Raw genomic sequence first — 25,900 nt, forward strand, 5'->3', positions numbered from 1 at the left:
CTATCGAAATGTATTGAGGAAATATCATATTATATATATATATATATATATATATATATATATATATATATATATATATATATATATATATATATATATATATATATATATATATATATATATATATATATATATATATATATATATATATATATATATATATATATATATATATATACTAGGGGATTTCAATGTACACCATGAGTTGTGGAATTCCGTCCTAGATAATGTCCAGAGTAGATCAGCGTTGACAGCGCAGATTAACTGCTCCACACTTTGCACGGTAAAAGAGGATGCCCCCACCCGCATAAGAGGAGAGTGTCACATTTCGCCAGATTTAATCATTGTGTCACCCGGTCTGATAAATGGCGTGACTTGGCAACCCGTCATTTCTCTTGGCTCAGACCATCTTCCCATAATCGTCTCCATCAGCAGATCGCCCGATTTCATAACCTCTGAACGCCGCATTTTCCTTAACCATGGGAAAGCTCACTGGTCTGAGTTCAGAGAGTTCACCAACCTTTGCTCAACCCTTCTGATGTTCGGGTAGCAGAAAGGATTTTCCGGGACATCATCAAAGCTGCAGCCGCTCGCTATAAACCTGCTGGTCGAATACCCGAAGTAAGACCAAATTTCCCAGCAGAGGTAGCGGGACTAGAAAATGAGCGTGATGAGCTCCGGCGTACCAACCCTACTGATCCCAGAGTCAGTGAACTGACGGTGGTATTCAACAGGTTGGTACAGGAGCATAAGCGGGGAAAGTGGCTAGACCATCTGAAGTGTTGCAACATTGAACTGTGGGTAACGGTAAAGTCACTCTCGAACCATGGAAAAAAGGATGATTGGACAGCAGTCACATTTAACGATGTAACGATGACTGATCGAAGAGGTGCGCTGGCCATTTTAACCTCCAATTTGTCGAGCCCCCCCAGAGTGAGCCGAAGAGTACTACGTCGTATAAGATCTCTTCCCGCCGAGGACGTACCTCCACAGAATGTCGTCCCAAAGTCATCTAAAGCGTTGGGCCCGGTCGGAATATCAATAGTAATGTTGAAGCAACTGGATACACCGGGGGTTGAGTATCTAACCAATGTACTTAACTTGTCGTTAGCCAACCACATAGTTCCCGAAGCCTGGAAAATGGGCAGGGTGGTTCCGTTACTGAAGCCTGGCAAGGATACCAGCAAAGGCGAATCATACAGGCCAATTTTGCTTTTGTCGCCAGTAGCAAAGACCTTCGAGGCTTTACTCCTCCCCAGTATCAGAGGAAGCTATTCAGTTGCTAACCATCAACACGGTTTCCGTCTCCTACATAGAACCACAACAGCATTGCAAAATCAGAAATATCAGTCGAGGACTCAACCAGAACAGGCCGTGCCATAGAACAGTAGTGGTGGCTCTCGATCTATCAAAGGTCTTTGATACGGTCAACCATGACACGCTGTTCGAGGACGTTGAGAATACTACCCTCCGGCCAAGTTTGAAACGTTGGATAGTGTGGACGCCAGTCATACGTTGAATTCCGGAATAAGAAGTTCAAGCCCCGTAGAGCGAAACAGGGAGTTCCCCAAGGTGGGGTGATATCTCCGAAACCTCTACCTTTCTGAAATTCCGCGCTACAGACGGCAACGAGATCATAACATACGCGGATAACTGTACGATCATGGCGTCGGGTCCTGTAGTTGATGACATATGTGTCAGGAGCTTTCCGCCATCTTCCATGCGAGGAATATGAAAATATCCACCACTAAATCGACTTGGGGTGCGGATAAGGAAACTTTGTTGACCTCTTATAAAGCGATTGGTCTTTTTGTGGTTAACTATGTGGCTCCAGTGTGGTCGGCGAATACGAGTGCAACGCAGTGGAAAAGTATTCAGACCTGCCAGAATGCCGCCCTGAGAACTTCAACAGGGTGCCTCCTCATGACTCCTTTGGTCCATTTACATGAGGAGACGAAGGTTCTTCCCTTACGTCAGCTTTCGTTGCAGTACCTGCTTGGGTGTCATCGTGGGAGTCATCCTAACCACCATATGGTGGACAGAACTCCCCCACCCAGGCGTGTCAGGAAGGACCTGCATGATCTAGAGAGAGAGGTCCAGCGATATAAGAGAGAGCCTCTAGATCATGAAGCCTATCAAGCGGGTCTGAATAGCATTCATACTGATGCAGTCGCAGAGGTAGTTAATAATTACATTATGAATGCCATACTCGGAGTCCACCCCCCATCCATTGCAGCTGAAGAACGTCGGCTGCCTAGACAAACCAGGGTAGTTTTGGCCCAACTACGTTCAAGATGGGCACGAATTTCCAAAGATGTGCGGAACGCCTGCTCAGCGTGCGATACAGGCCCGCACAATACGCTGCATCTGTTTAATTGTCCAGCTAAACCTACCCAACCCCGTCCAAAGGATCTCTGACTACAGCCCATAAAGGTAACAGAGTTCCTAAACCAGGACATTAAGGAAGAGCCTGATTAATCAGAACACAAACAACGGAGTATGTTAACACTGCTACAACAACAACAGTTACCTCAATATAAAAATGTCATTCTTCATCCGTTCACCGAAATGTCTATATGGTGGTTTTTTAGTACTTTTAGTTCGAATTTAAACAAGTAAAAAAGCAGCTAAGTTCGACCGGACCGAACTTTTAATACCCCCTACCATTTGGAAGGAACTTGCGAAATTTCCGAGGATGGTAGACCGTATCAATGGCCTTTGATAGATCGAGAGCCACCACTACTGTTTTATGGCACGGCCTGTTCTGGTTGAGTCTTCGACTGATATGTGTGGATATGGCATGCAATGCTGTTGTGGTTCTATGTAGGACATGTAACACTCTCCTCTTATTCGGGTGGGGACATCCTCTTTTACCGTGCAAAATGTGGAGCAGTTAATCTGCTCTGCCAACGCTGATCCCCTCTGGTCATTACCTAGGACGGAATTCCACAACTCATGGTGGGCATTGAAATCCCCTAGTACCAGACGGTTATTGCCTTCCAAAAGTGGGTTTATATTAGGCAAGTAACGCGGTTCACAGCTATTAATCGGCGGGATAATGGGTCACTAGAGACTAGCTCATGCGAGATATGTCTGTATTGAACAGAATGGTGATACAGGAACGCTAATCCCGCACCTCCACTTCTGGTGCGATATTTCCTCGATAGAGCTTGAAATTTGAAATATTGATATTGGTTGATATTAGGGTTGAGATTTAAAAAAAAGTGGTTTTGAAAAAAAGATCGAAAAGTACTAAATAATTCAAAATTTGGTATATGAGGAAGGGAAGGAGCTGGAAATCTGAAATTTGCTATCAGGTTCACTTTTTGTGTGGTGTGGTTAAGATATGGATCAGTGGCCGGCTTGCCGTGACTATTTTGTGATTAGCGGCAAATGCTTAAAAAACAGACACTCACACACCGCCTCCACATTTTTGCGGTAGAATGTAATCAGAACTTTATTGAGCCAAGACGCAAATAGATGGGAACCCACTTAGTTGATTTGCATTTGCTCTTCTATCCCACATCTGTAAATGAAAAAAAAAAAACAAACAGCTATAATTGCTACTATTTATTTTACACTTAATTTCTGTTAATTTTTATATCTCTCTTCCTCCCGCTCTCCCGTTCTCTTTACTCAGTATTACCCTTGTACTCTCTATTCATTTGGTGATTATTTTCATTCAGCAACGTTTAATAGTAGTTCGTAGTGCAGCTCATTTATGAAGGAATCAAACCGAGTGTTTGAGAAAAAAAATATAAACCGGTGGTACTCAGTGGTCATTCTGATTCAGTTATGCTTAAGAGAATTTAAAGTAGTAAAATGGGTGATTTGTTTATGAAATTATCCGATACGCAACGGAGTTGCGGTGATTCGAAGTCGGTCTCAAATATGTATGTGAATTTTGAAAAATGTACCAAAAAGTAGGAAGAGTGCTAAATGGTATTTAGGAAAGGAATAGAACTGGAAGTGAATATCTTTGATGTTATTTGATTTATGGGAACTCAAACAAGTATAGGAAAAGTACTAAAAGGCACTACATTTGGTAAGGTAAGAAATTTGTTATGAAAACCAAGCTTAGGAAGTAGAAGTGATACGAGGGATTGTTTTGGTAATGTGTATTAAGTACTAAATTTGGTACTATTTGAATGGAAACAGGAGGAATGTTAAAATATAGTATAACGCGAGGCTGAATTATTTAAAAATACGATGGTATAGAACGACACTACGAAGCGGTCATTATACAAGGAAACAAGGTGTGAGGTGCTGGCGATGCGACGCTTTCGTTTTCTAACACTGTTTTAAATTTTAGCGCAATAATTGCTCGGTTGGATTTCGATTATGTCGTGAAAATATTATTAATAATTTGTCAGTTATGTCAATTCATGGATACAACACTATCAAACATAAATGACTATTATGTCATAAGATTATTATGTCATGAAAATATTATTAAATAATTTTTCAGTTAAGTCAATTCAGGGATATAACACTATCGAACATAAATGTAGAATCAATATTTCTGGCACAGTAACGGATTTTTTATCTTACCTGATGACGTCGTTTGATGGCGTGGTTGGGTATATTTTAGACTATACCTGTATCCACTAGCCTATTCCGACTTTGTCAATTTGACGCTAATATGAGGGTCTCTTCGGAAAAAAAGGAATTTTTTTCAAAGCAATGTTGAATACTTTAGATTTGCGGTTTCTCAAAGCGGTATTAAAACGAGTACCAAAAAGTTTGAAGCAATTCCAACTTTGCTGTATCTACCACCCTAATAGGAGTGAGATCATTTCTGGTTCAACTACGGACGTATCCTCTCATGCAATAAGTGTTGTACTCTCACAAGAAGGGAGACCAATTACTAAGTTTTTTTTTCGTTCTAGGAAAAAAAATTAGGAACATTACGCTACAGACAATTCCGTTGAAAAATCTGGCTGAAATCATCAAAATACCGAATATCAGAGGGTACCGTTATATGGGGGATATACGATATCGTGGACCTACATATATAGACAACTCTCTTTCAGGGAGTAAAGTACTCACAAAGAACTCCTTGTGTGGATTATCAGACAATTCCGTTGAAAAATGTGGGTAAAATCATCAAAATACCGAATATAGGGGAGTACCGTTATCTGGGGGATATACGATATTGTGGACCTATATAGACAATTCCGTTTCAGGGGTAAAGTGGTCACAAAGAACTCCGTGTGTGGATTTTCAGACAATACGATTGGAAAATGTGGCTAAAATCATCAAAATGCCGAATATCGGAGGTACCGTTATATAAGGGCTATACGATATCGTGGACCTATATAGATAATTCTCTGCCGAGGTATAAAGTACCCACAAGGAACTCCTTGTGTGGATTTTCAGACAATTCCGTTGAAAAATGTGGTTAAAATCTTCAAAATGCCGAATATCGGGGAGTACCGTTATATGGAGGCTATACGATATCGTGGACCGATATACCCCATCTTTGAACTTGACCTGCCTGCAGACAAAAGAGAGATCTGTGCAAAATTTTAGCTTCCTATCTTAATTCGTTTAGACTGTAGCGTGATTACAACAGACGGACGGACGGACAGGGCTAAATCGTCTGATCGCTGATCAAAAATATATATACTTTGTTGGTTCTAAAATGATTATTTCGATGAGTTACAAACGGAATGACGAACTTAATATACCCTCCATACTTTTTTTGTTGGAGGGTATAAAAACGGAGTAACGTTCATTATTTGCACTGATTCGTGCTTCGTGATTCATTGATAAAAGATTATCATCGTCAGAGTCGTACAAAATGTTTTGTACGATTCTTTTCAATTTTTCAATGATCCATTGAATGCTAAGCTGAAGTCATAATAGGAGGAAAGTAGACAAATTTGATGTACTTAAACTTATCTTGGATAGATTTGAGATGTGCTGGACAATTGCCTAAGCAGAAATTTTTCAAACAACTCGATTGACATCCACGATTTTGAAATATTCTCATAATCTACCTAAAATTTGTCAGATCATTAAACAACATTAAATAGCGTAATGTCTTTATTTTTAGCTACTATGGTCCGCATTATTATGGCTCCATCAATACCTGGATATTGAAGCTTCTGATTTTTTGGACACAGATGATTCCTTTTTTATAAACCACTGTTCTAGTTGTTTTTTTTTTTTTTTTCTTTTTACACACACACAATGCAAAAGTTATGTTATTAATTAAAATGGCTTTAGAAGTACAAGTATATTGCGAGAGAGAGAGAGAGAGAGAGAGACGCAATGGTTTACATCATACTCGTCAGTCATTTAGTCGAAAACGAGGGAAAAATATTTTATGAAAATGTGTTTCAATATTCCGAATTCCATCGATCGGCACAAGAAGTGCACCAAAAGCCACATTTCTTTTCACTTTTTCTTATGTAAATTTTTTAGGAAAAATTTTCTTCCCTTTGCAAACAATCGATAAAAAAAGGTAATGGGCTCACTGTCAATAATTTTGCCTGTAAAACATGCAAAAATCCCTTGTTATATCTTTCTGTCCTCTAAAGCTATAGCAATCATCTCTCTCTCTCTCTTTGAATTTCCCTATTGAATTTCCACGTTTATAGCTATTAGTGGACTTAAAAAGTAGTATTAAATGATACTTCTGATGAGTCAACAACAGAAGTTCAGATTTCCCCTTTCGTTTCACTGCACTTCAATGTGCTCTTCCACAACAATTGTTAAACGTGCTTCACCAAGTTCTCCACCTTTTTATACCCTCCACCATGCATAGTATGGAAATAATTTCTTTTCTCCCACCAACCTAAAGAAACGTCTAGTGTATGCAAATTAGTATAAAAATAAGTCAACTGAGTTTTGGGACACGGGTTAAAAAACGTGCAATTTCAAATAAAAGTGAGCTGCAAATAGCCTTATTGGAAGAATGACAAAATATAGGCGAAGAAACGACCAAAAGATTGGTTCATTCCATACCAAAACGACTGGATGCTGTTATTAAACGGAAGGGATTGCCAACAAAATATTAATTCGCAAATATTTTCTATATTCATAAGATATAATTTAGGTGTGCCAATACTTTTGTGCTCTGAAAATGTGCCTTTTTTATTTTTTGGTATTAAATAAAAAAATTGATTAACCAAAAACGCATTATATAGTCTCAAATTCATTCATTTAAAGAAAGGAAGCTAAAATTTTTCACAGATCTGTATTTTGTCTGCAGGCAGGTCAAGTTCGAAGATGGGCTATATCAGTCCACGATATCGTATAGCCCCCATACAACGGTACCAACCGATATTCGGTGTTTTGATGACATTTTCCAATGGAATTGTCTGAAAATCCACACAAAGAGTTCTTTCTGAGTACTTTACACTCTGGAAGAGAATTATTTATATAGGTCCACTATATCGTACAGCCCCCGATATTCGGTATTTTGATGATTTTAGCCACATTTTCCAATAGAGTTGTCTGAAAATCCACACAAAGAGTTCTTCCTGAGTACCTTAATCTCTGAAAAAGAATTATTCATATAGGTCCACGATATCGTATAGCCCCCATACAACGGTAAAATTGTCTATGCAGGTCCAAGCCCCATATGTTTTAGGCGGGAATTGTGAAGAAGTGAAAGATAGAAATAATAAAACACAAGTAGTGATTAGTTTTATGATTACCTAAGTTTGGTGGTTTATTGAGAGATTCTTTTCGAGCACAACAAGCAAAATTACCTTATGTAATTTGGGGTGGCGCAGGGACCTTAGTGCTTACGTTTCAACTACTAAACGACAAGTGAACGCAGAGGTTCTTGCAATCGCAGATGATCGCCGAGGATCATTGTCGATTACTACTACTACATTTACAATTATTTCCAATGAGAGCAGAGTCTCGTATGTATCAAAGTGAGCTAACCAACAACAACTACCGCCCGGTGGCATCTGCGCTCTACGGTCTCCGCCGAGGGAAGTTTTGCAAGTGTTCTGGACCAAACAATGAACAAAGACGAATGCATAAATATGACGACTGATCACATAACTATACCGGAAGCAATACTGAATTCCAAAGATGAGATGTAGGTGATAGTTACCTAATGTTCTTAATTAACCTATCGAAAGGGAAGCAGTTACGATTGAAGTTAACGTTTTCCGCGGGATGGATAACAATTGAGTGAGGTTGGTGAATGTACAAGTATGTTTAGTGGTGATCTTGTAGTACTTTGAGACGAACGTCAATATTATGGTGAAGGCGAACCATTCGGAGAAAAAGCGGAATATTTTGAACTAAGTGTACTTTAAGGTTGTGAACAGCAGAAAATGAAGTAGAAGTTATAGAATCTAACGAACATTGTATACAATGGTCAGTATTTAAGGAGTCTTAGGAGGAGAATATGGTTTACATATAACATGACGAGGACTAATAACTATTTGATTCTTTATTGAAGTGGGTGCAGTATAAGTACGGCGTGATGGTAAAACTTAGGTTGGACTGGCGGTGCTCAGTGGTGGATAACTTGGCGAAGAAGTACCCGACAAAGTGGTATTGTGCTCTGGTGAATAAGGTGAACATAGTGGAATGAGAGGGGATATTCGTGATCCCTGTGATCTCGTTGAAAATCCGATATGGGTTTGTATGTAATGGGGTGGCATGGGAAAAGCTTGTAAAGTTGCAGGTTTCGAATGCAACTTGTGTTGAGGAACCACTTGTGGGTGAAGTTTTTGAAGGATTTTATTGGTGTTAGCTTCCTTACATGAGTGTACAAAGACCTTTAGCCAACAATGAACCAAATATATTCTGTTGTGCACCGGGCAGCACTATTTGGGGATACAAATCCGCACCTAATAATATATCCACAGGACGAGAATCGAATATTTTTGGATCTACTAGACGGATATTAGAAAAACCCTTTGAAGGGGATATATTGACAGGGAAAGAAGGGAGATTACCTGAGATCTTCGGGAGAACAAATGCTTCGGTTTTCAAGAAAATTGTGGAATCTGGTAGATGAAGCATTTACACCATATATTCTAGCAGGAGAGGAACGGGAGGGCAATTTTAATCTATTTCGGACGAAGGGTCAACAAGGGCTCGAACAGAGTAGGATTTGCCTTTGTGTATTAAATGAACTATAGCGGTGCTGAGAAGAACTTTAGAATTGTTGGTAGCGTGATACACCTGGCGATTAATTGGTGTCAGAGTTGAACCAGTGGAGGTAGAAGTCCCGTTAACTACATTAGGAATAAATTGCGGACTGGAGGCGTTCGAATTGGCATTGGAGAATAGACTTCTATTCGGTTTGTGTACAAGGGTGTGGTGTCTCCCATGACAAAAATTGCAATTATGTGTGCTTGAACCATTTCTCACAACGTGACTTTTAGATAGACAATTGAAACACCACTGTTGTCTTTTTACCACAGATATTTTTTTCATCAAAAGTTAATTTTCTGAAACGAGAAGAAACAACGATGTTTAGTTCGTGCTTTTATTTCATCAAACGAAGTTTTCGCCAGAGGTGTCTTAACGTTGCGTGAATTCGATCTTGATTCAGATATCAATACCTTTGATATCACGCAGACAGGCAAGCGTCTTAATTCTTTCAATGAGGAAATAATCGAGCTCAGACTATAACGATAAGGACGACTTATTTTTGAGACTCTGTTTCCAGAGTGTCACAGTAAGTTCAGGCAGACGTTGAATACAAATAGAAACCAGAATAGGATCCCAGTGATCCGTAACAATATCATAGACAGACATTGCTGACAAACAACCGTTTATGCCCCGTTGCAAGCTTTTAAACCGGAACTCGTTTCGCTTGTTAACGAGGAGAGATGAAATAAAATTTTCAAATGACTATTCACCAGAATACGTGTCGTGCAGAGACTTCCAAGCTAGAGGAAAACTTTTGTGGGTAAGAGGAAATTTAGAAACGACTTCCTTTGCCTCTCCTTTAGTTTTCTGCACTAAGTGGCATAACCTCTCAATGTCACTTAGCCGATTATTATTAATGCACATGACGGAGAAAAGATCACGAAATGTGAGCCACGACAGGAAGTCTCCATGGAAATCATATATTTCACACGGTGGTAGATTTAAGTTGTGCATGGTATTGCAATTATCAGTCGGAAAACTACCATTGGAAATCGAAATGTTAGCCGATGACTGAATATTAGGGTTCACGAAGTTGGACAAATTTAAACTATGACTAGAGATAGTTTCACAATTAGAAATAGATGGCTGAGCATTATTTACCTGGTTTGACTCACAGTTTTGAAATGGGGAGTTTTGTGGCGTTACGTTGATAACGGTCGTTGTGGACGAAGGAGATTTCACCGATTTTAGACTTTGCAACTTCTCATTAATTTCTGCCAAACAATTAATATAGCTCTGACTCGAAGATTGAAATTTCGCATCAGCAGAAGAGATTTCATCTGTAGCCGATTCTAATGTCATCAAAAAATCAAGACACCGGTCATAAGTGTTCTTGACCTTGCCCCATAAGTCTTGAAGTTCCGAACGCCGAACTTCAAGGTTAAAGACTGTATGGCTATCAGAATCAAGGATGTGATATGATGCAAGAAACTTGACTACATTATCAGACGCACGGATAAGTTGAGAAAAAGGTGTGAGCGACATGTTGGAAATCTAAAGAAAGGCACAAAGTTTTATAAGAAACAGGTTTAAAAAAAGAAAAACAGAACTTTTATATTTCGGTTAATGTCGGTGTAGCGTGCACAATTTTTGCAATGAATATATTAATTGGAGAGCTTAACATTTTATATACACAGGTGTATCTCCAAAAAACCAACAGAATTGTTTTTATAAAAATTTCAAAATTGAGCAATTTTATAAGGGGAATTATACGTTTAATGTTATGCCAAAATGCCAAAAATAGGGTGTATTTCAAACCAAAAATTCCAAAACCTTGCTAAAAATCAATTATATTTTCAAAATTAAAAAATATTTTAAGATTTTATTTTTTTTCAAAATTCGCAATATTGTCAGACAGACCCATATGCAGTGATGACTTAAGAATACCGCACAAAAGAGAATAAAACACAAGCAGTGTTTGATGATCGAACGGTGACTGGGGTTGTTAAGTACCACACTACAAACAGATAACTGACAATGGTGTTTACGAATATCGCACAAAAGGGAATAAAACACAAGCAGTGTTTGTAGATCGAACGGTGACGGAGAAGGGTTGGCTAACACACTACAAACAGATCACTGACAATGGCTGTGTGGATATGTGGATATCGCACAAAACGGAATAAAACACAAGAAGAGTTTGTTGATGGGACGGTGACGGGGGGTTGACTACCATACTACAAACTGATAATAAAGCAACAGTGATTGGTGAGATATTTATTATTGTTGAAATATTTGTATGCTTATCAACCGACGCTAATAAAGGCGCGTGGAATATTGGAGATTTATTGTTGGTGAGAATAGACAACAACTAAGCAAACTTGAGAGTTGGGAAGATGAAGTTGTTGTTCGATTTATATGCTAAGCCGATAATTGGGGAATAAATGGGAGAATGTTGTCTCAACAGAGAAAATAGAGTGTGGGAAAATAGCAAGAAGTAAACACAAAATAAAGCACTCTATGTTGGCAAATTCTTTTAACTATATTTTAATTTAGGAGGTAGGTTTTAATGAAATAAATTGGGGAATTTTATTATTAAGCGCAAAAGGAGAAAAAGTTGTTAACAACACAGTTTCAAACCAAATTTTATTCGCGATTTGGAGAACGAGTGGACTGTAAAAGATATGAAACCGCGAAATAGGGTGTAACAAAAACCAGCCAAACTTCGCTTTTTCACAAATCCAGCTCGATACGACCAAATGTTTAGGCGGGGAATTGTGAAGAGTTGAAAGAAAGAAATAATAAAACACAAGTAGTGATTAGTTTTAAGATTATCTAAGTTTGGTGTTTTATTGAGAGATTCTTTTCGAGTACAGAGACCTTAGTGCTTACGTTTCAACTACTAAACGACAAGTGAACGCAGAGGTTCTTGCAATCGCAGATGATCGCCGAGGATCATTGTCGATTACTACTAATACATTTACTACTATTTCCAATGAGAGCAGAGTCTCGTATGTATCAAAGTAAGCTAACCAACAACAACAACGGTCTCCGACGAGGCAAGTTTGCTGAGGAGATGCCCGTTGTGTCAATCAGCATCCGTGATTTACTGGACTCGGAAGTTGAAGGCCAACTTATACACCATATATTAGTACCCCCTGTTCAAAAGAACATAATTTTTAAACATAATATTTTTAGTCTTTGTTATTTAATAGTTTTGTTCTATGTCAGCATATAACTGACCTAATAAAATTTGGTTTCAATAATCCAAATAAAGAAACAACTCGATTGGTTTCGCAATTACATGGGCTATTGGCTGAAGTATTTTATTGCATACTTTGCATTTAACGCTAGTTGTATTGATATTCAAAATGTATAAATACCAAACGAAAATAAAGATTCTTGGTAGATTACAAGAAATTGTAAACATACCAAGGTTACACAATTCAAGTGTAGTGTATATCTACTTTTATTTATATTAATAAACATTTTTGGTGACCCCGACGTGATCCTAACAAGGATTACTTAATTCACTTATAAATTTTGAATTTCCCCCCACCAGTGGTTAGGAATTTGAAATATTTATTTGTGATAGGAGCTAGTTACGTACAACTAGTAGCACCATCCAAGAGCCAGAAACCTCTGGAGAAGAAGCCAGTTCCTACATCAAGAACCATCTGGATCAACTGATAGTTAATCAGGCCAAGGCGGACACAGTATGGATCTATCTACAGTAATAGACCAACAACAAGCAGCAATTGCCGAATTGAGGAAGGCGATTGCGAACGTGAAAAAGGCTCCACTGGAAAGAAGGACAGCGGAGTTATACGCCAAAAAGTTAAAGGAGATGGAAGCACTCTGGGAAGAGATCGATCGCAATGAAAACAAAATTCGTGCAGATCCTGCGGCAGAGTCACATTTCTATATCACCAAAAATGAATACCAAGTCATTGGTCAAGAGTACAGAGCTGCAATCGACAACATCGAGGCAGACTTCAAAAAAGGCAAAGAACAAATGCCTCAGAAACCGCTTCCCGCAACAAGGGAAGGGGTTCAAAAACAAACTGGCCAGTTTACTGCAACCATCAGTGTGGCTGCATTAATGAGACGTCAGAGGGCTCTTATGCAGTCCATTCAAACTTTAAGGGGCAGTTCAGGCCAAGCTGCACCCTGTCAGACAGTGGCTGCAATTGAAAAACTGTGTGTGGAAGATATCCACTTCAAAATGTTCAAGGACTTTGACGACCTGACGTTGGTGGGGTACGATGCATCAGCATACGTTCTCTTAGTGGAAGAGACGTTAAGGTTCAAAGAAAAAATATCGACGTTAACACAGGTCGATCATTCGTCGTCTCAGCAGAGATCAAGCGGGAACTTGGCAAATCAAGTTAATCAGCCAAAAATTACAATCCCTCAATTTAATGGGGATTATTCGAAGTGACAGACGTTTGCTGACATTTTTGCCTTTCTGAATCCCATTGACAGCTTCTAATGATTCGAAGCGACTCCTCAAACCTTGCCACAAGTCCAAAAAATGTGGTATCTCAAGGCCAACGTAACTGGGGAAGCCGAGAAACTCATAAGGCACCTCGAGTTGACCGAAGCGAATAACGACATTGCCTGGAAGACACTCCAAGACAGGTACAACAACAAGAGAGCTCAAGTGTTAACTATACTTGAGAGAATGCAGATCAGTGAAGGACTTTCATGACAGTCTTCATGAATCGTTATTGGCATTGGAGTGTCTTGGAGTAAAGCCAAAAAAATGGGAACCACTCTTAATCCACATCCTAACAAAGAGGATGGACAAGACTACTCATGTGTTGTATGAGCAGTCGATTGTGGATTCCAAAGATCTCCAAACGATGGAGCATTTCATGAAATGTTTGAAGAGTCGCTTCGAATCATTAGAAGCTGTCAATGGGAAAAGCAAACGACTGGTTTCACCACGATCCGTAGATGTCACATTTGCAAAGGTGACCACCCCCTATATTACTACAAACAGTTCTTGGCAATGACAGTGCCCGAAAGACAGAAATGGGTTGCTAGACACAAGATGTGTCTAAATTGCTTCAAAGATGACCATCAGGCAAAAACGTGCACACGTGGGAAGTGCAGGAAGTGTGAACAGAACCACAATACACTTTTGCATTTTTCAACGAGGCCACAAGTAGAGAACAAATCAGCAGATTTGTCAGTTCAGCAGCCACCAATAGTAGCATCGCCAAATAGATCCCAATCATACGTACTCCTTGCAACCGCACGGGTTGCGATCAAGGCAAATAATGGAAGAAGCTATGAGTTTAAGGCGATTCTGGATTCCGGTTCACAGATTAATCTAGTGTCAAAGCGACTAGTGCAGAGGTTGGGTATCGAACCCATTCAAGCATCGCTTTGTATCGAAGGTGTTGGCGAGAACTGCAAACCACAGGGTCAACGTGGAGCTTCAGTCACTGAACAGCAAATTCAGAACGCGCCTAAAAGCTTTCGTGTTACCAAATATAGTGCCACCCCAACCAAGCACTGACATCGATATCACATCATGACTTATTCCAGAAAACATAAAGCTAGCAGATCCCTATTTTTATCAAACGGCCAGGATGGAGCAGAGTTCTACTTCAACTTGATTCTCTCACAAGAACTTCGAATGTGAAGATCAGAAGTTGACAATAGCAGAAAAACAGTGTGAAAATCACTTCAACCAAAATACAACAGTGCGGTGCGAATACTGTTTGCAGACTGCCCTGAGAAGATTTCCGAATTCTTGAATATTGCAGCATCAAGATTCTTTGCGTTAGAGCGTCGCTTATCTAAGGATGCAAGTCTTCACGAGCAGTATGCTAAATTTATGAAGGAGTATTAGGATCTGGGACATATGACGAAAATACAATCAAGAGATGTGCGTGGTAATCATTACTATATCCCGCATCATTGTGTCCTACGCCCAAATTGCAGCACAACAAAGCTGCGGGTTGTGTTCGATGCGTCTTGTAAGTCATCATCTGGATGGTCACTCAATGATATTTTGCATTCAGGTCCCAGGGTTCAGGAGATCTGTTTGGAATGCTGTTGTGATTTAGACTGCCGAGATTTGTCTTTACAACAGACATTGAGAAGATGTATAGACAAGTGCTAGTCGACAAAAGGGATCGCAAATATCAGCTAATCCTATGGAGAAACACTCCAGACAAGGAACTCGAACACTACATGTTAAATACGTTAACATATGGTACGACGAGTGCCCCATATCTTGCTACAAGATGTCTAAAAAGGCTAGCAGATACAAACATGCAAAAATATCCATTGGGGGCGCTGGTACTTCAAAAGAATTTCTACGTTGACGATTGCATGTGCGGGTCTGACAGTTTAACAACGGCAATTGAGATGTAGAAACAAGTTAATATGTTACTACAGGAAGCTGGATTTAGACTACGAAAATGGTGTGCTAACCACTTGAGTTCCTCCAGAAGATGCATGGAGTTCCTCCAGAAGATAGAGAAGTAGATCTAAATGTTGACAAGGTTTCGGGATTAACATGGATTCCTCAAGCAGACCGATTTTGTTTGAAGAGTTATGTGAATGAATGCACAATTGTCACCAAGCGGAAGGTCACGTCGGATTTGGTTTAGAGAAAGCCTGAAGATGTTAAATGATTTCCAGTTACCCAGACACATGTTTGATGGAGAGAAGCCAACAAAAATTGAGAAACATACTTTTGTGGACGCGTCAGAAAAGGCATATGGTGCTGTGGTGTATCTTCGGGCTATGCTGCCAGACGGAATGCATATAGTTAGACTCCTTTGTTCAAAATCAAAAATAGCACCAATAAAGATCACTTTGCCATGGTTAGAGCTTTGTGCCGCTGAATTGGGGGCAAAACTTACTGCTAAAGTTAAAGCCGAATTGGGTTACGAAGATCTACGGACTATTTATTGGGCGGATTCAGAGATCACATCGTGCTGGATCAATTCGGAACCATTAGCACTTAAGACGTTCGTTGCCAACAAGGTAAAAAAAATACAAGGCAGATCGCTAAGCACTCAATGGCGACATGTGGGGACTAAGGATAATCCTGCCGATTTAATATCCAGAGGCATGAAACCAGATCGTTTGTCGGGATGTCTGATGTAATTTTATGGACCCACGTATCTACATGGAAATGAATCTCTCTGGCCCGAATCCTTCTTAAAGAATAAAGAAAATCAGTCTGATCTTGAATTCAATACAAAATCTTCAGTGTCAGCAATTGCATCACAGAGTGGGTTACGGGATATAATCTATGGAATCAAACACAAGGGTTCATTTAGACGATTACAATGTATTGTCGGTTATGTCCTGCGATTTGCCGAAAGGATAAAAAGACACAAACATGGAAGTTCGACAGATATACTGACACCTATGGAGTTAAATCAGGCGATGCAACTTATAGTCAAGACCATACAGTTGGCGGATTTTGCGAAAGAAATTCAGCAGTTGAAGAAACATGGAGTATTGGACAAATCAACCTCCATACATAGTTTGACTCCGTTTCTTGATGACAGAAGAAAACTTAGAGTCGGTGGCAGGTTGGAAGAGGCAACCTTAGCATACTACACAAAACACCCGATGTTGTTACCATACAACGATCCAATTGTGAAACAGGGTGACACCTGCAAGGCCTTTTATTGTCTCCGGCGTTGACTATTGCGGACCACTATGGGTCCACTACAAAATACGAGGCAAGAAGCCACACAAGGTTTACATCGCTGTCTTTGTCTGCTTTGCAACAAAGGCTTTACATTTGGAAGTAGTTACAGACGTCCACTACAAAATACAAGGCAAGAAGCCACACAAGGTTTACATCGCTGTCTTTGTTTGCTTCGCAACAAAGGCTGTACATTTGCAAGTAGTTACAGACGTAACAACGGAAGCATTCATTGGAGCATTGAAGAGATTTATCTCTCGGCGAGGGAAATGTCAAACCTTATATTCAGATAACGCGACCACCTTTGTAGGAGCCAAAAATCAGCTCGAAGAATTTAAAGAGGCTGTCTTTGGAGAAAAAGGCAAAAAGATAATAGCGCAGACGTGCTCAAGAGAAGGGATTGATTTCCAGTTTATTCCCCCAAGAGCACAACATTTTGGTGGCTTATGGGAAGCCGCAGTGAAGTCAGCGAAGCAACTGTTGCTTAGCACCACTAGTAGTGCATCATTAACCCACGAAGAGTTGGAAACAGTTGTTATTGAAATAGAGGCAATCCTGAATTCCAGACCGTTAACTCCTATTTCTGACGATCCAAATGATCTAGCTGCATTAACACCTGGTCATTTTCTTGTGGGAGAGCCGTTAACGGCACAGATTGACCCATCAGCGAACCAATCGTCAACATCATTGACAAGCAGATGGAAGGTAGTATCGCAAATTAGGCATGAGTTCTGGAAACGTTGGTCCACGGAATACTTAAATACTCTGCAAGAAAGAAGGAAATGGAGTACACCATCTCCAAACGTTGAAGCTGGTCAATTGGTCATTATTAATGAAGATAACATGCCTGTAATGCTGTGGCCGCTAGGCAGAATAACCCGAACATATAAGGGCAACGATGGAGCTGTTCGTATAGTTGACGTAAGGACACAAAACGGCGAAATTTAAAGTGCCATAACTAAATTAGCTACTCTATGGAAAAAGGAACCTCTTTCGTCTATAGAGACCAAGAGTAGGAGTGAAGGGCCATCTCCAAAGCGATTGAAGACTTAAGCCACTAGATTTCATAATCTCAAGCAGGAAGCTTGTCTTGCTCAACACAATATTAAACTGCACCTATGAAACACATGCTGCTGAGCTCGTCACCTTACACCAACAGCCAAAAACCATTGAAATCGGACGCCTTCCACAACTAATGGAATCAACGTCCAATCACCATCATACCATCAGCTATCTAGCTCTTTGCATTGGAATTAGAGTAGCTATATACGTCACTGTCAAGTTTCGTCACCACAGAACTTCCAACAACAACGTTAACCCAACACCTATTCCCCGGAAGTCAGTATCATCATCATACGTCATTGACCAGACAGTTTCTTGAACGTTCCTCGTTCAATGTGGGGGAGAATGTTCAAAAGAACATAATTTTTAAACATAATATTTTTAGTCTTTGTTATTTAATAGTTTTGTTCTATGTCAGCATATAACTGACCTAATATAATTTTGGTTACAGTGTTTATTTTAATCATGGGCTATTGGCTGAAGTATTTTATTGCTTACTTTGCATTTAACGCTAGTTGTATTAATATTCAAAATGTATAAATACGAAGCAAAAATAAAGATTCTTGGTAGATTACAAGAAATTGTAAACTTACCAAGGTTACACAATTCAAGTGTTGTGTATATCTTCTTTTATTTATATTAATAAACAGCTCCCTATATTCAGTATTTTGATGATTTTAGCTACATTATTCCCCGGATTTTTTTCAAGTTTCGTATTTGGATATTGTAATCACTTATGGCAAAACATGTCCATGTCTTCGTATAGACCCAGATATTTTTAAGATTTTAGCAGAATTTTTTGCGAAAGAATTTTTTTTTTTGAAAATATCCAAACTCATTTCAAGTGGTGAGGGCATTCAAAATTCGGCCAGTCCGAACATTTACCTCTAGTATATTCCTTTTCGGGCATACGTTGGGCTTTATTTTGTACTGTCCTGACATTCTAGCGAATAATGTGTGTTTAAGTTACAATTGCATATTGCCAAAGGATCCAGAGAGCCTACTCTCTTTTGGGGCTTATGTTCGTACAGCTCGGACCGTTGGCAACCACATAAAAAGATAATCTGTTGTCTCGAGTTGATCAACTCTCATAACAATGCTTCTTGCAAGGCAGATCAACTCAAAATTGTCTTAATTATCAAATATATTTCGTTTATTTTTAATTTCCTCTTCCGCTTCTTTGAAATATAAAAACAATATGATATAATTATATGAATAAGTGTGTTTGACTGAGACAATGTTTGCAATGACACAAACATCTTGTTTGTGATTGGTTGAAACAAATTTGCCGCAAACTATAGGTATCAAGACGAGTCTATTTTTCATCCTTATTGTCAATTTTGACATTTAATTATGCCACAACAGTTGCTTTGTTGTAGCAATTTGCCGATACGAGTACCTGATAAATCAACCTTGGCTTCTTGGTTTTATTTATATTTCTATTTCTTTATGGCCACGGTTTGTATACCTGGGAGAACATAACTTATCATACGGAGAGCAACATTTGTCCAGTTGAGCCGAACTGCTCTTGCGCTCAAAATTTTGAAACAATCGAAAAGGAGCTCTCAGCAGTCGTTTTACTCAGGCATAAACTTACTTATTTTTATTTCTAACTACAACACAGTCAGTTGCAGCTGCTTTACTGATTGACCGCTTGCTTATACACAACCACAGGTACGTTTACGTCGCTTGTGTTTTATTTCGTTTGTCTATTTTCGTCATTTCGCCGCACAGTGGTTTGCGCACAGCGAGATAGAGATATCAAAAATCCCAATAAATTTTAATATAAAGCAATCATCTCTCTCTTTGACTTTCCCTATTGAAGAAAAAAATAAAACTACATGTATGATAGCTCAAAATATATTTTTAAAAAAGTCCACGTTTATAGCTATTTGTGGCCTTAAAAACTAGTATTAAATGGTACTTCTGTTGAGTCCACAACAGAAGTTCAGATTGCCCTTTTCGTTTTACTGCACTTCAATGTGCTCTTCCACAACAAATGTTAAAAGTTCTCCACCTTTTTATACCCTCCACCAAACATAGTATGGAGGGTATAGTAAGTTCGTCATTCCGTTTGTAACTCATCGAAATAATCATTTTAGACATAGCAAATTAATATATAAATATTGGCACACGGGCAATTTTTAAATTAACAATTAGTTTTATGCTCGGCATGCAATGTGTGGTGGCTGAAAATTATATTTTTACGTAAATGAAAGTATCTAGCACCACATACAACATTGTTTTTATATCAAATTAATATTATTTTCCTTAATGCATAAACTAATAAAAGTCAATTTTTTGTGCACAGAAGTATTGACACACCTGTATTACTATGTGGCAACTATTTAAAAAATGTATATTCTGGAAACATCATTGCTGAAAACATAAACGGCTATTTACCGTTATAAACAACCAAGCTGATTTTTTTCCAGAAATTCGAGCAGTCGCAAACTTAAAGAAACCACAGAATCCCAACGTAAATTATTATCATTTACACAATCAAGGTAAATCATATGCCGAGATTGGATAAATTATGGATAGAAACCGATTACCATTCGGATTTAATTCATCATTCATCGATTTAAAGAGACACCTAATTTGGAAAATGTAAAGCTTTCTGACCGGCCCCGAATTTTTAGTGATCGAGAATGCAAGCAAATTGTCAGAAAAGTCAAAACTAATCAAAAAAACGTCAACCCAGATTGCTGCGGAAGTTAAAGAAGATTTTGGAAAGAACGTGCATACCATGACGATAAGACGAGTGCTGCATGAGGCTGGCTACAACGCGCGAGTTCCTAGACGTAAACCACTCATTTCTCCCACCAACCAAAAGAAACGTTTAGAGTATGCAAAGGAGTGGTCTTTTCCGATGAAAGCAAATTTAATATATTCCGGTCGGAACAAAACCTTGCACCAACTGTTAAACATTGCGGTGGGAGAGTGATAGTATGGGGTTGTATGTCTGCTAGAGGTGTTGGAGAACTAGTTTTTATAGATGGGATAATGGACAAAACAGTATATCTCGATATGTTAGAGGGAAATTTGAAGAAAAGTGCCGAAAAGCTGTACCTACCTAATCCATTAACGTTTCAGCATGATAACAACCCTAAGCACACATCTCATATTGTGCGAATATGGCTAGCATACAACACCGCACACGTTCTGTCACACCCACCACAGTCTCCAGACCTCAATCCAATGGAGCATATATGGGAAGAACTGGACAGACGGGTTAAAAAAACGTGCAATTTCAAATAAAACTGAGCTGCAAATAGCCTTATTGGAAGAATGACAAAATATATGCGAAGAAACGACCAAAAGATTGGCCCATTCCATGGATGGCTGGATGCTGGTATAAACCCATTAACGCCGGCTCCCTTATTAGTGGGAGAAAAATGTTGAAACGTAGTGGAGGATGCCACATAATGTCACTCATATTCCGCGCACAAAAAATCAGCCCGCTATCACTACCCCTTGCTCGAATTGAAATCAAGATACAGCCCCATTATTTGACGTAGGGCGTCAAAATTTAGCGGAACAATTTGTATTGTGTCTAGGATGGTTGGTATCAAAAATGATATAAATCCGTCCGTTTTTTTTTTTTTGGTCCCCATATAACGGTACCCGTCGATATTCGGTATTTTGATGATTTTGATCACTTTTCGATGGAATTGTCTGAAATTGAACACAAGCAGTTCCTTGTGAGTACTTTACCCCCTGAAAGAGAATTGTCTTTATAGGTACACAATATCGTATATCGCCCCATATATCGGCACCTTCCGATATTCGGAATTTTTAATTTTTTTTGAAAATTTCGGCCCGGTCGAACTTACTTGTTCCAATTATAAATATTGGAGAGAATTTGTTTGAGAATATAGCAATATATATATATATATATATATATATATATATATATATATATATATATATATATATATATATATATATATATATATATATATTTAAAAAAAAACTTCCCAAGTCAAATAAATAGACCCATCCATCTACTATCTACACCAACCAACAGAAAAGCGATAACGAATATGATACCGTTTTGATGCATGCTCAAAAACACCTATATTTTTGGTGCGTTTTCGCACCCGTCTGCGTTAATGGGTTAAACAGAAGGGATTGCCAACAAAATATTAATTTGCAAATATTTTCTATATTCATAAGATATAATTTAGGTGTTCTTTCTGAGTACTTTACTCTCTGGAAAAGAATTGCTCATATAGGTCCACGATATCGTATAGCCCCCATACAACGGTAAAATTGTCTATGCAGGTCCAGGCCTTCGTACAAGCCCCATGTAACAGTACCCCCCTATATTCGGTATTTTGATGATTTTAGCTACATTATTCCCCGGATTTTTTTTCAAGTTTCGTATTTGAATATTGTAATTGCTTATGACAAAACTTGCCTATGCATGTCCACGTCTTCGTATAGACCCAGATATTTTTAAGATTTTAGCAGAATTTTTTGCGAAAGAATTTTTTTTTGAAAATATCCAAACTCATTTCAAGTGGTGAGGGCATTCAAAATTCGGCCAGACCGAACATTTACCTCTAGTATATTCCTTTTCGGGCATACGTTGGGCTTTATTTTGTACTGTCCTGACATTCTAGCGAATAATGTGTGTTTAAGTTACAATTGCATATTGCCAAAAGATCCAGAGAGCCCACTCTCTCTTGGGGCTTATGTTCGTACAGCTCGGACCGTTGGCAACCACATAAAAAGATAAGCTGTTGTCGCAGCAAGAGTTCGGCTCAACTGGACAAATGTTGCTCTCCGTATGAGAAATTATGTTCTCGCAGATATACAACCCGTGACAATAAAGAAATAGAAAAATAAATACGACCAAGAATCCAAGGTAGATGTATCCGGTACTCACATCGGCGAATTGCTACAATAAAGCTACTTTTGTGGCACAATTAAATGTCAAAATTGACAACCCCTCAGATTCTAACATCGATTCTACTTGTTCGAATCCCACGGTTATAAATGCGCAAAAAAAGTTTATCTGGCAACCCTGTCGTTTGATAGTTGTTTAGTAGTAGTGTAGTTTGATAGTTCATATTTTTATACCCTCCACCATACTATGGAGGGTATATTAACTTTGTGATTCCGTTTGTAACTTCTCGAATTCTCATGTAAGACCCCACGAAGTATATATATTCGGCCCAATTACGGTTGTCGTTTCTATAGTCGTTGTCGACTTTATGTGCAAGTCGCCCTCACCGTCGCTTTGATTCAAAAATGATATTACGGTAAGGCATGGAAGCGACATCGACAGTTGAAAATAAAAGTTGGCAACAATTATAAAAAAAACGTTGGCAACACTCCCTTGTTATTGACGAAATAAGATATTTTTTTGTATTTTGAATTCTAATTTCGACTCTTTCATAAAAACACAAAATATAGTGAAAAAATGAAGGTTATAAATGCGTTACATATCTTAAGTTCAAGTGAGGATGATGAGAAGAATGTATTAGTAGTGCAGCGGCGAGTGTTAAGGCAGCAAACAAACATATTTGCATTGCCTGACTCTTGATTGTGCTGTTCCAAAAGTTTATACTGCACTTTCAAGAGTTCAGTAGTTTCTTCTTTTCTTGATGACTTTTTATCATGATTTTTTTCTGGGCGATCGAGAAGCTTGGATAGTAGTTACATATCAGTCTCGTCATCAGCATTGTCTATTGGCTCATTTTCATGATCTATAACGTCTGTTACAACTATGTTTTCCGTATTTTTTACTCCAAGTGCACGACCTGGAGGATTCAGTAACTTTTGAAACTGCATTACATTCGCGAAGAACTCCACCCAAAGCGACAAAGTAATTTGCTTTTTAGTTTTAAATTTTAATCTTTCCAAACCTTGAAGAACTTTAGAAAACTAACTAATAAAAAAATAGAAAAATATTTTAATTTTAACATATCTTTTATCAGCCATCGGATTCTCTAATCGGTGACCCGTTTACATTTAATTTGGTAGCAATGGATTCAAATCTGATTTAAAATTAGCTGGAAAATAACTTTTGGTATACCCTTTTTGCCAAACATGTTTTTTTTTTCAATTCGGAAACCAACGTTTCAAATTGTTTTGCTTTTGTTATTTTCATGCTCAAATACAAAAAAGTTACAATATCAAAGTCGACTAAAAAATACAATGTCGTCACAATTTTTTAAGGCGACAGATTTTCTTAAAAATCGACTTCACGCCGACCGTTGTATCGACAATTATAATAGCAATCATTTGTCGCTATCGACAAAAAACGACAACTCTAATATCATTATTGTCGCATCGACTTCATTTTGCGACGCCGACGACAACCAATCCCACGGCAGCGGGTTCTACGATACCGGATTGACCCGAAACAACAAGATTCCAGTTTCGGCCAGCGGCTGCCAACCCAGTATGTACATGTTTGTGTTTGTTTATTTTTCTGCATTGGGAGCAGCATATCCCGGAATGCTTGCTCCGGATTTTATTGGTCCGTGACGGGATTGAGGAAAACCCCGGACCTTGGTTCTGCTCGGTTTGTCAGAACGTCATCCACCACAGATCTGTCTCGGTGCGATGTAATGGATGCAGAGAGTGGGTGCACTTCAAGAACTGTTCCGGATTAAGGCGTTTGCGAGACTACAGCGAAAGGGACTATGTTGCGACTTGCTGCAGTAACGTAGTCCCCAGCGAGTCCTCTTCTTCGTCGTCCTCGTCAGAGACGTCGTCGGAGTATGGCACTCCACCGCAGTCTCCAGAACAGCAACCAACACCGCAGCACCTAACGCCACATGTTGCTGTTCCAACTCCGGATTGTGCATCATTCTTGCAATTCAATTGCAACGGACTTCGAGGCAAAATAGATGAGATAGTGGAATTTATGAGTCGGAGGAATATTAAGATCGCAGCGGTGCAGGAAACCAAGCTGAATGAAAATTGCAGCCTACAACGTTGTTATGGTTACAACGTACTAAGGAAGGATCGCACCAGAAGTGGAGGTGGGGGATTAGCGTTCCTGTTACACCATTCTGTTCAGTACAGACCTATCTCGCTTGAGCTAGTCTCTAGTGACCCATACATGGAATGTATGGGGGTAGCAGTCAAGTGTGGAACTGCCGAGGTAGAGGTGCTTAATGTGTATATCCCGCCGATTAATAGCTGTGAACCACGTTACGTTACCTGGTACTAGGGGATTTTAATGCCCACCATGAGTTGTGGCATTCCGTCCTAGGTAATGACCAGAGGGGATCAGCGCTGGCAGAGCAGATTGACTGCTCCACATTCTGCACGGTTAACGAGGATGCCCCCACCCGAATAAGAGGAGAGTGTCACAGTTCGGCAGATTTAACCATAGTGTCACCCGGTCTGATAAATGACGTGACTTGGCAACCCGTCATTTCTCTTGGCTCAGACCATCTCCCGATAATCGTCTCCATAAGCAGGTCGCCCGATTTCATAACCTCTGAACGCCGCACTTTCCTTAACCATGGGAAAGCTCACTGGCCAGAGTTCAGAGAATTCACCAACCGCCGCTTCAGAGAACTGCCCAACCCTTCTGATGTTCGGGTAGCAGAAAGGATTTTCCGAAACATCATCAGAGCTGCAGCCGCTCGCTATATACCTGCTGGTCGAATACCCGAGATAAGACCAAACTTCCCAGCAGAGGCAGCGGGATTAGCAAACGAGCGTGATGATCTCCGTCGTACCAACCCTACTGATCCTAGAATCAGTGATTTGACAGTGGAAGTCAACCGGTTGGTACAGGAGCATAAGAGGAAAAAGTGGCTAGACCATCTGAAGTGCTGCAACATTGGAACCGATATGAGTAAGCTGTGGGTAACGGTTAAGTCGCTCTCGAACCCTGGAAAAAAGGATGATAGGACCTCAGTCACTTTTAACGACGTAACGGTGACTGATCCGAAGAGGTGCGCGGAATATTTTAACCGACAATTTGTCGAGCACCCCGAGAGTGATAGGGCGAAGCGAAGAGTACTACGTCGTATCAGATCTCTTCCCGCCGAGGAGGAACCACCACAGTTTACGATGGGTGATGTTGCAAATGTCATCCGTAACGCT

At 39.4% G+C, this 25,900-nt stretch overlaps 1 protein-coding gene across 6 annotated transcripts in view; it reads right to left on the minus strand.

Moving 5' to 3' along the window:
- Window positions 1-25,900, minus strand: part of LOC101891022 (protein pangolin, isoforms A/H/I/S) — a 162,800-nt gene that overhangs the window by 43,865 nt on the left and 93,035 nt on the right. The window contains exon 3 of one of the 6 annotated variants that reach the window (XM_059124912.1): window positions 3,417-3,526. The exons of the other annotated variants lie outside the window; for them this stretch is intronic. The gene's annotated coding sequence lies outside the window, so the exon portion shown is untranslated. The remainder of the gene's footprint in view (window positions 1-3,416; window positions 3,527-25,900) is intronic. 6 annotated transcript variants of the gene reach the window in all.

Source organism: Musca domestica, unplaced genomic scaffold (assembly GCF_030504385.1).
Source record: "Musca domestica strain aabys unplaced genomic scaffold, Musca_domestica.polishedcontigs.V.1.1 31, whole genome shotgun sequence".
Classification (NCBI taxonomy): Eukaryota; Metazoa; Arthropoda; class Insecta; order Diptera; family Muscidae; genus Musca; species Musca domestica.